Source organism: Lactuca saligna, chromosome 9 (assembly GCF_052625555.1).
Source record: "Lactuca saligna cultivar CGN05327 chromosome 9, ASM5262555v1, whole genome shotgun sequence".
Taxonomy (NCBI): Eukaryota; Viridiplantae; Streptophyta; class Magnoliopsida; order Asterales; family Asteraceae; genus Lactuca; species Lactuca saligna.
In genome coordinates, this window is record NC_136425.1 from 140,998,856 (window position 1) to 141,007,453 (window position 8,598).

Here is an 8,598-nt window from a genome sequence, read left to right on the forward strand (position 1 = left end):
TGAGTTACATGGTGTAACCCTAATAGCCACCATATAAAAGAAACCCATGGCTCAAGAAATCGTGACTAACGTGTGTGTATGAGGGCTAGACGATTTCATGAAGTGTTCTAATTTCTCTCTAAGTTATTCCAAGTGCTTATGGTGTTGTGTGAACCATTTGAGGTGTCACACTTGGGGCACTAGGCACTCAAGCTTCATGAAGACAAGCACTATCAAAGAGGTATGTATTCTATCTTGTTATATCCATTATTTTGTATGCTAGATTAGGATAATACCTTGGATGTTCATATTTGCATGTATAATAGAGAAAACATAGATCCAAGGTATTTAGGGTTGCATGTACACTTAGGAGTGTTAGAATGCTCATAACCCAACAGTGGTATCAGAGCCTAGGTTTGTTTTCTTGTTATACCTGCAATAGAAGCTGAAAAATCGAGTTTTGATGCTGTCAGCCCAGCTGACTCGCCGAGTCCATGAAGGGACTCGACGAGTCCAAGGCAAAATGCATCCAACTCGCCGAGTTGAGTTCATGCACTCGACGAGTTGGACCCCAGACAGCATATCTTCGAGGTTTTTGGCTAGAAATGGACTAGGAACATTACCCTAAGTTGTTTTGAACTTATAAACTTGTTTTTAAATGTGGTAATGTTCATGCTAATCCATTTTCAAGATAATTGTCAATAGATTCATGTTTTGTATTAGTTTAAAGGTTAGACTAATTACATGAAAAAGTTTGATTTGGATTATCTTGTTCTTATGAGTTGCTTAGATTAATAGAAAAGTTGAGTGAAAAAATTGTTTTCAATCCAAATTAATCTAAGAGTTGAGTATAAAATGTGTTTGTGTAACTTATCCTTAAGTTACATGAAGAGTCACATTAAAGACTCATAAAACTCATAAAGTTGGCAAAGGTTACAAAAAAGATGAAGAGTCTTGTCCTTAAGTTATGGAGGTTCAAGAGTCACTTCATTAATAAATAAATAAATAAAATATGTAACCTTAATTAATTCCATAAGTTATAAAATAAAGAAAAGATTAATTCTTTATTAGTTTAAAGTCTTCCATAATTTGTCCACAAGTTATGGAACTTGAAGAGTTTTTGGATTAAAACTACTTTAAATACATAAGTTATGGAATTAATTAGTTTTGAATAGTTTCAAAACTTGCCCTCAAGTTTTGGAATTTGTAAAGTTTTCTCTTATGAATACTTTAATTCCAAGTTAGCCCTTAGAATTTTAAAAGTTAAAATTCAACCCTTATACTTTATAATATTATAAGTTAATAATATATATATATATATATATATATATATATATATATATATATATATATATATATATATATATATATATATATATATATATGTATAAGAGTAAAGTCGGTCTTACCGCTAGTACGCCTCATTCACGAAGCCGGTCTATAAGGTGGGTATAAGGTTGTTGCCTATAAAATGGCAACTTAATGGGTGTTCACTCTCACCCACCGCTCGCTTGACTGGTGGAGGGTCGTTAGCCGAACGGGTTTGACATGACTATAATTCTCCCTTCATTAAAAGTATTAATGATAAATACTAAGTAACTAAACTTTTAAAAATTCCCAATCTTAGTTACTTAGGAAAATGTGAAGAAGGTGCTAATCCATGAAATTACACTTTGCACTTTGTTTAAGTCGGTTAGTGGAGCGTGTGTGGTTAACCGGCATACTAACTCGTATTTAACAAGGTAGGCAAAGGGTAACTTAATATTTATCATAGTATCGATGGAGCGTGTGTGGTTAACCGGCACATCGATTGAGGGGTAATTTATTAAGGGTACCAAGTAATTTGCATGGTTACTTCACACCTTGTTTTGTGATCCTCGGCATCCCAGTCACAAAACCTGAAGGGCACACTCGAGATTGAAACATGCCATTGAATAGTTCAATGAATCTCAAAAGATCTAGGAGTTTCAAAACCAATTAGAACCTAATAATACATTTCGTTTATCTTGGTGGAAATTGGTGAATCGTCATTCACCTACCTTCAAATTGTTTTATAGCTTGGATTACGGCATACCTCTTCTAAGTTATAAAATAGTTTGTTGGGTCCTAGCCTTAATATTTCATATTGGGTGTCATATTAAGGACTCAAAGATCAACTATCTTGAATATCTCCCAAAAGATGTCTGGTTTAGACATTTATGATCTTCCCAAATCTCTTGAAACAAGCTTTCCTAATGAAGATGATGTCCCATGGATATCATACTTCTTTCTCCTCCTCCAATTATTCTCCCTAACCCACAAGTTCTTGAAAAATTTAAGATCACTCAAGCCCTATTGGCAAGGCAAGGTCTAGGTGTGATCACATCTTGGAGATGTAGTCACATATTGACAAGCCGGGAGAGTTGGGTGTCAAAGTCTTGAGAAAGTTGATGGTTCAATCACTTTCTAAGTCACATAGTGAGTTCCTTTGGGACACCTATGAAATAGAGTATGACAAGACCCTTAATGATCTTATCTATTGTTAAGATCAACTTCCTGAAACTTTATGGACATTGACAATAGTGACACAGGAAATCCAGGAAAACATTCTCTTCCCAATGGAAAGGGATCGGCCATAGTCAACTCGGTTGAACAAATGGGAAAGAGAAAAGCTAAGTCTGTGATAGTCCCGTGTACCATTATCAAAGGGTCCATATGTTTATATTGCCAAAGAAAGGGTCATTAGTTGCGAAGCTGCCTAATTTACCTAAGGATGTTAAAGTCAATAAGATTGACTCTACTTCAGGTAAAAGTCCACAAATCTAACTCTGTTAAGTTTCTATTCTGAGATTCCTGATACATGTTGTGACTGGGTCACATGGTAATGTTTTAAGAATCAAAGAAAAGTAAAGGAACTTAAAAGAAAGAATATGCTGAATCTGATCGCATAGATGGATTTCTATCGCGTAGTTTGAAGATCGGATTCTTGAGCTACTTCTTAGGAGTTATGAGATATTGCTAAGGAATAGACAACAACAAGTTTTCATATGGATTGTAAGGATAAGTTTTTCCGTATAGTTTTAAAATAAAAAAAAATTGATTTTATTTATTTTAAAAAAAAATATCCTTACAATGGCATTTGAGGAAAAATTGTTGCTTATATGATTCCATTAATAGCAAGAGTGGAAATATGAAATTGATTCCTTCATTTGTGGTAATGTCTAAATTTACCAAATAAGGAAAGATTCTCATCACCCAAGTCTCAATTGGACCGGAACTTGGAATCATGCGAGTTGTATAGCATGATGAATGAGAACTTTCAAGTATTGGAAAAATTAAGACTAATTACTTATTCACATGGATGAGTGAGTCAAGTAATGGACTAAGGAATCGAGTACATAGTAATGTGCACTGATTAAGTCCACCACAAAAGATTAATAAGACTATTCGTCATAGTTTACTAAAGCTCAGTAAATATGATTATACTTACAAGCTTAAGTGTAACTCTGAGACATTGGAAAAGGTTCCAATGTAAGGCAGAGCGAATAAGAAGAATCAAATTAGGCAGAAGGATAAAAGTTTCTCAAATCTGAAAAGATGGGAGAGTACTTTAGTATCAGTTTTGTGATCATCTTAATGATTAAGAAACCATATCAAAATTAGTTCTCTAAGGAAGTCTTAGTGCATTCTTATGACTAAGAAGAAGGGATCTTGAAATTGTTGAAATGGTTAAATCAAGAAGATGAGTCATACTTCGTTCCAATACAAGTCTTAGAGTCATACTCCAAGAGTGTAATTTGAGTGACATGTCCTTAAAAAAAAGGTTTAAAACACTTGACAAATGTAAGAGTAAAAGTTTTCTACTCTTGTACATTTGAAATTGGTAAGTTGTGATGTTTTGGATAAAACAAAGACCAACTTCGGCCAATTGTGTGAAGTGTTTGTCTTGATTAGAATCCACACTATCTCTTGGATGTTTGACAAGGGAGTCTTATAGGTCAAGAGGACAGTGGGAGTCTTAAAGGTCTTGAAAGTCTCAAGAACTAATCAAGAATGAAACCTGAAGTTCTTCACTAGCACACGACTTGGGGTTTATAACATATCGTGTTGACATATTCTGTGCCCATTCTAGTTAAAGTTGGCTTTGCATATGAGTTCTTAGAGTTCTCAATGTGTTGCACAACAAATTGGAAGCAATGGCAGGCCCTTGAGCTACCAGGTGGCAAGAAATTAAGATTGAGTTCAGTCCATATGAGTTTGGATTTGTCATTACCCTTGTCTTGTGACTATGGTTATGACAATTCACATGGATAAGAACACATACACCATTAAATCTAAGTGTCATAAGGTTTCTCTCTGATTCATGAAAATGATGGTGAGGAAACACTTTGACTAAGTAGATTTTAGTTAGATAGCAATTGTGATATTTGCATTCTCAAAGTCGTTAGTGGAGCGTGTGTGGTTTACCGGCACACTAACTTGGACTTGTGAGAAATGAAAAAGGTCAAAACGATCAAGACTATGATTACGGCATCCCTTTTCATAGTTCTTAAAATTGTTTTGACACACCCATGAGCTATCTAAGGAAAGGTGTATGTTTTTGATAAAGTTTTATCAAAACAATCTAGTATCAGAAATCTGAACTTTGGTAAGAAAGTCAATAAAGTATTGATTTCTAGAAGTCCAGTGATTTCTGAGTACATGTCAAAGCTAGTGGGAGCATAAGTGTTATGCTAATAATCATCATGTTAGTGGGAACATGATAATTACGATAAGTATTGCAAGCTAGCAATGTTAATTATAGAAAACAAAAGGTTTCAATTGGGAAAAAGTTGTTTTGCTATAATTAAGGGAGAGGAAATTATACTTCATCTCAAATCTATAAGCTTAGATCGTGAGGTTTTAATCATTTAGTCAAGAATATATATGAATTTCATGTTGGAATGGCTCAACATAAGGAAATTCTGTATATGGGTCCATTATTTGCGTTCTTAAATTCGATTATGATTACGGCATCCCTTTTCATAATCTGAATTATGAGAACTTGGCAAATTGAAATGGAAATGTTATAGCAAAAGACTGGTTTAGTCTTTATGTGAGACATCATGAATTGTGTCCCATATGCTTCGGATATAGGACCGACTACATGTGCTATATTCATCCTTTCTAAAATTTTCCAAATGCCTGGGGCGTTAAGAATGGAAAAGGTTTAGAACTGGATATGACTAAAAGGATTAAACAATTGTCGAGGACAATCTAAGGTTTACCAAAGATTGGTTGCTCAAGGACAGTTGGAAGTGTAGTGAAAATTCTGGAAGGACCATATTGACATAATCTGTAAGGAGGCAACTCTTGTTCAGAAGTGATAGTCGAAATGGAATCTGGAAATGTTTCAAAGTTAGAATTTTTCAATCTGTGTAAGATTAAGGAAACTTAATGCAAGAAGGATGGTTCCAAGGACTTGATCTCCTTTGGAATGCTCTGTAATGATTGTTGTTAAGTCTTTCTGACTTTGTGCATAATCATTACAAGAGGATCGATGCATATAAGTTTAGAATCTAACAGATTTCAGTAAATGACATGAATTTGGAATTCTTGCATTTGCAGTAAGGATTTGGGAGTGTGAAAAGAGAATCATTGAATTTATGTTCAATTGATCTAGTTCACAAAGTAAAGATCATAGACAAACATAGTATGCATACTTGGTGTGTGGCATGACTATTGTTTAGAAAAACATAGTGTGCATGCTTGGAGCATGGGACAACTATTGTTTTAAATTCAAGAATAATGTTGATAGCTGAAACAATATACAATTGAATAATGTGTAATCATATGGTGATAAATAAAAGGAGTTTTATTTATATTCATAAGTTCTGAGACCATATTGGATTCAATTATTATTGTGTTTCACTTTGCATGTTTTGACTTCCCGAATAAACTAGGTTATTCTTCCGGAATGACTAAGTTATTCAAACCATCCACAGTCGGTCATATTTTGGAAGTAGATATGAATTAAGACTGTCATGGGTTGGCTTGTAGAGGTCTAAGTTGTTGGACAAAGGGCTACAACACTCATGAGTGCTCATAAGTTCTGAGTATTGGATTCAACCCGCGCTCATTGGAATCACTTCATGGATTTTATCACGAGTGATCATGAGACGATAATATCTTATATTCTTCAAACCTAGAGATATGAGTTGTTACTATGAGTTGATAGTACACTGATTACACGAAACTGCATTTGGTAACTCGGTGCTATAAAACGTGTCTTTGTGTATGATTCAACAAGTAGTAGAACAAGCCATATGAGTCAAAGTTTATCCATTCCTTTTACCTTCGGGATAAAAGCGATATCTGTGGGCCCCTCGATGATTTGATGATGACAAATGGAAGTGCTCGGTCGGGCCAGGACTGATTTGATTTGTTCAATTAGTCAGTCGTCATAAATCGGAAATCGGGAAACAACAAATGGACAGAGAGAATGATTATAATCCGTGTCTCAGTCTATATGATATCTAGAATGGAGGAATATATGATCCCTTATCTAATGGACAAGTCGTTGACAAAGATCAGAGTTCATCTACAAGGTCAGAGTTCGACAGAAGCTTTTGAGAGCTACGATTGCCAGTTGGTTCCTGAAGTCATACGCAATAATAGTTTTAGACTTATCCAAGTGGGAGACTGTTGGATTAATGTCTAAGTCCATAACTATAATTGGTAAGACTTGACCCGACCCGGCATGGTCCATTTGGGTTGCATGGCATCATGCACTTGGATAGAATATAATGAGAGAAATAAGACACTTATGGTTATTAATATATTATAAGTTCTAGTATATTAATAATAAGAATAATAAGATTATTTAATTAGTATTGATCAAGAATTAATCTAGGATTAATTAAGTGATCAAAAGAAGACTAATTAAATATATGGGTTGATTGTGTAAATCATTCATTCTTATATATGTGGGCTTGTGATCCAAGATTCCTTATGTTGGACTAAGTCCATGGGGTGACCCATGGATACTCCATGGAGGTTAAAATCCATGGAGCATAAGGAATGGGTAAAGTCATGAGTTACATGGTGTAACCCTAATAGCCACCATATAAAAGAAACCCATGGCTCAAGAAATCGTGACTAATGTGTGTGTATGAGGGCTAGACGATTTCATGAAGTGTTCTAATTTCTCTCTAAGTTATTCCAAGTGCTTATGGTGTTGTGTGAACCATTTGAGGTGTCACACTTGGGGTACTAGGTACTCAAGCTTCATGAAGACAAGCACTATCAAAGAGGTATGTATTCTATCTTGTTATATCCATTATTTTGTATTCTAGATTAGGATAATACCTTGGATGTTCATATTTGCATGTATAATAGAGAAAACATAGATCCAAGGTATTTAGGGTTGCATGTACACTTAGGAGTGTTAGAATGCTCATAACCCAACACTTAGAACCTAGGAAACATAAGTGAAAAAGCACAATTATTGAAGAGTTTACGGCCAAGAATGGTTCTTGGGCCGTAAACTCTCATAAAGGGGTCAAATGACACCCTAAACACTTCCTAAGGCCAAGGGACAATTTTGACAAGTACCTAGATGAGTTATGGACTAGCTAAAACATTTATAACCCCATGTTTAAGGGAGTTTATGGCCCAAGATGTTCTATGGCCGTAAACTCCAAGAAATGGTACCAAATGGTGCCATAAACTCTCCCAAAGCCAAGTACAAAAGCCTAGAATTGTTCCTAGTTATTATAGGGACTTGATAGCACCATAATCGCCCTCCCAAGGGAGTTTACGGCCGTAAACTCCAAGGGAAAAGGGTCTTTGGGCCGTAAACTCCCCAAAGGAGTCAATATGGTGCCCAAACACTTGTATATGCCTTGAAACGATTCCCACTAAGGTTGTAGTAATTGAAAGTACAACCCCAAGCCTTGGTTGGGAGTTTACGGCCAGGAACTTACTTCCTTGGGCCGTAAACTCCAAAGAATATGGTCTTTTGACCTTAAACTCACATTAGGGGCATTGCACTCCTTTGTTGCAACCCTTTAGCCTCCTAGCACTTGACCAAAAGTGTTATCCTCGCGCTTAAATGTTATTACTTGTATAATTAGTGTTATAATCACTAATTATTTATATACATATGTTTTCATATGTAATTAGGATCATTGTGTGTGTCTAAGTCTCCCCTTGACACCAAGCACTTGTCCGATCCTTCCGTACGATAACAGTTCGTTCAATTCCAGTCACTTACCGCAGGTGAGTTCATACCCCTTAACTAATGTTTTAAACTCTTTTTAAATGTTTTATGGGGGGGGGGGGATACAAGTAGAATCATGCTACTTATTATGTCAATCACATGTGATTAGCAAGTAAGATTATATTACTTATTACATAAATCACATGTGATTAATATACAGCAATCAAATCATTTGGCTACTCATTAGCCGTTTTACCAAACAGTTTCCTTCAAATGACTTTTTATAACATTTTATGTGTTTTAAACTCCTTTTTACACTGTACAGCTTACTCCGTACATTTCCTTTCAAACTTATTTACAACTGTGTTTCAAACAAATGTTTCCTTATACTTAAACTGTTTTATTAAACTTATGCCTTCAAATTGTTTTATAGATTGACA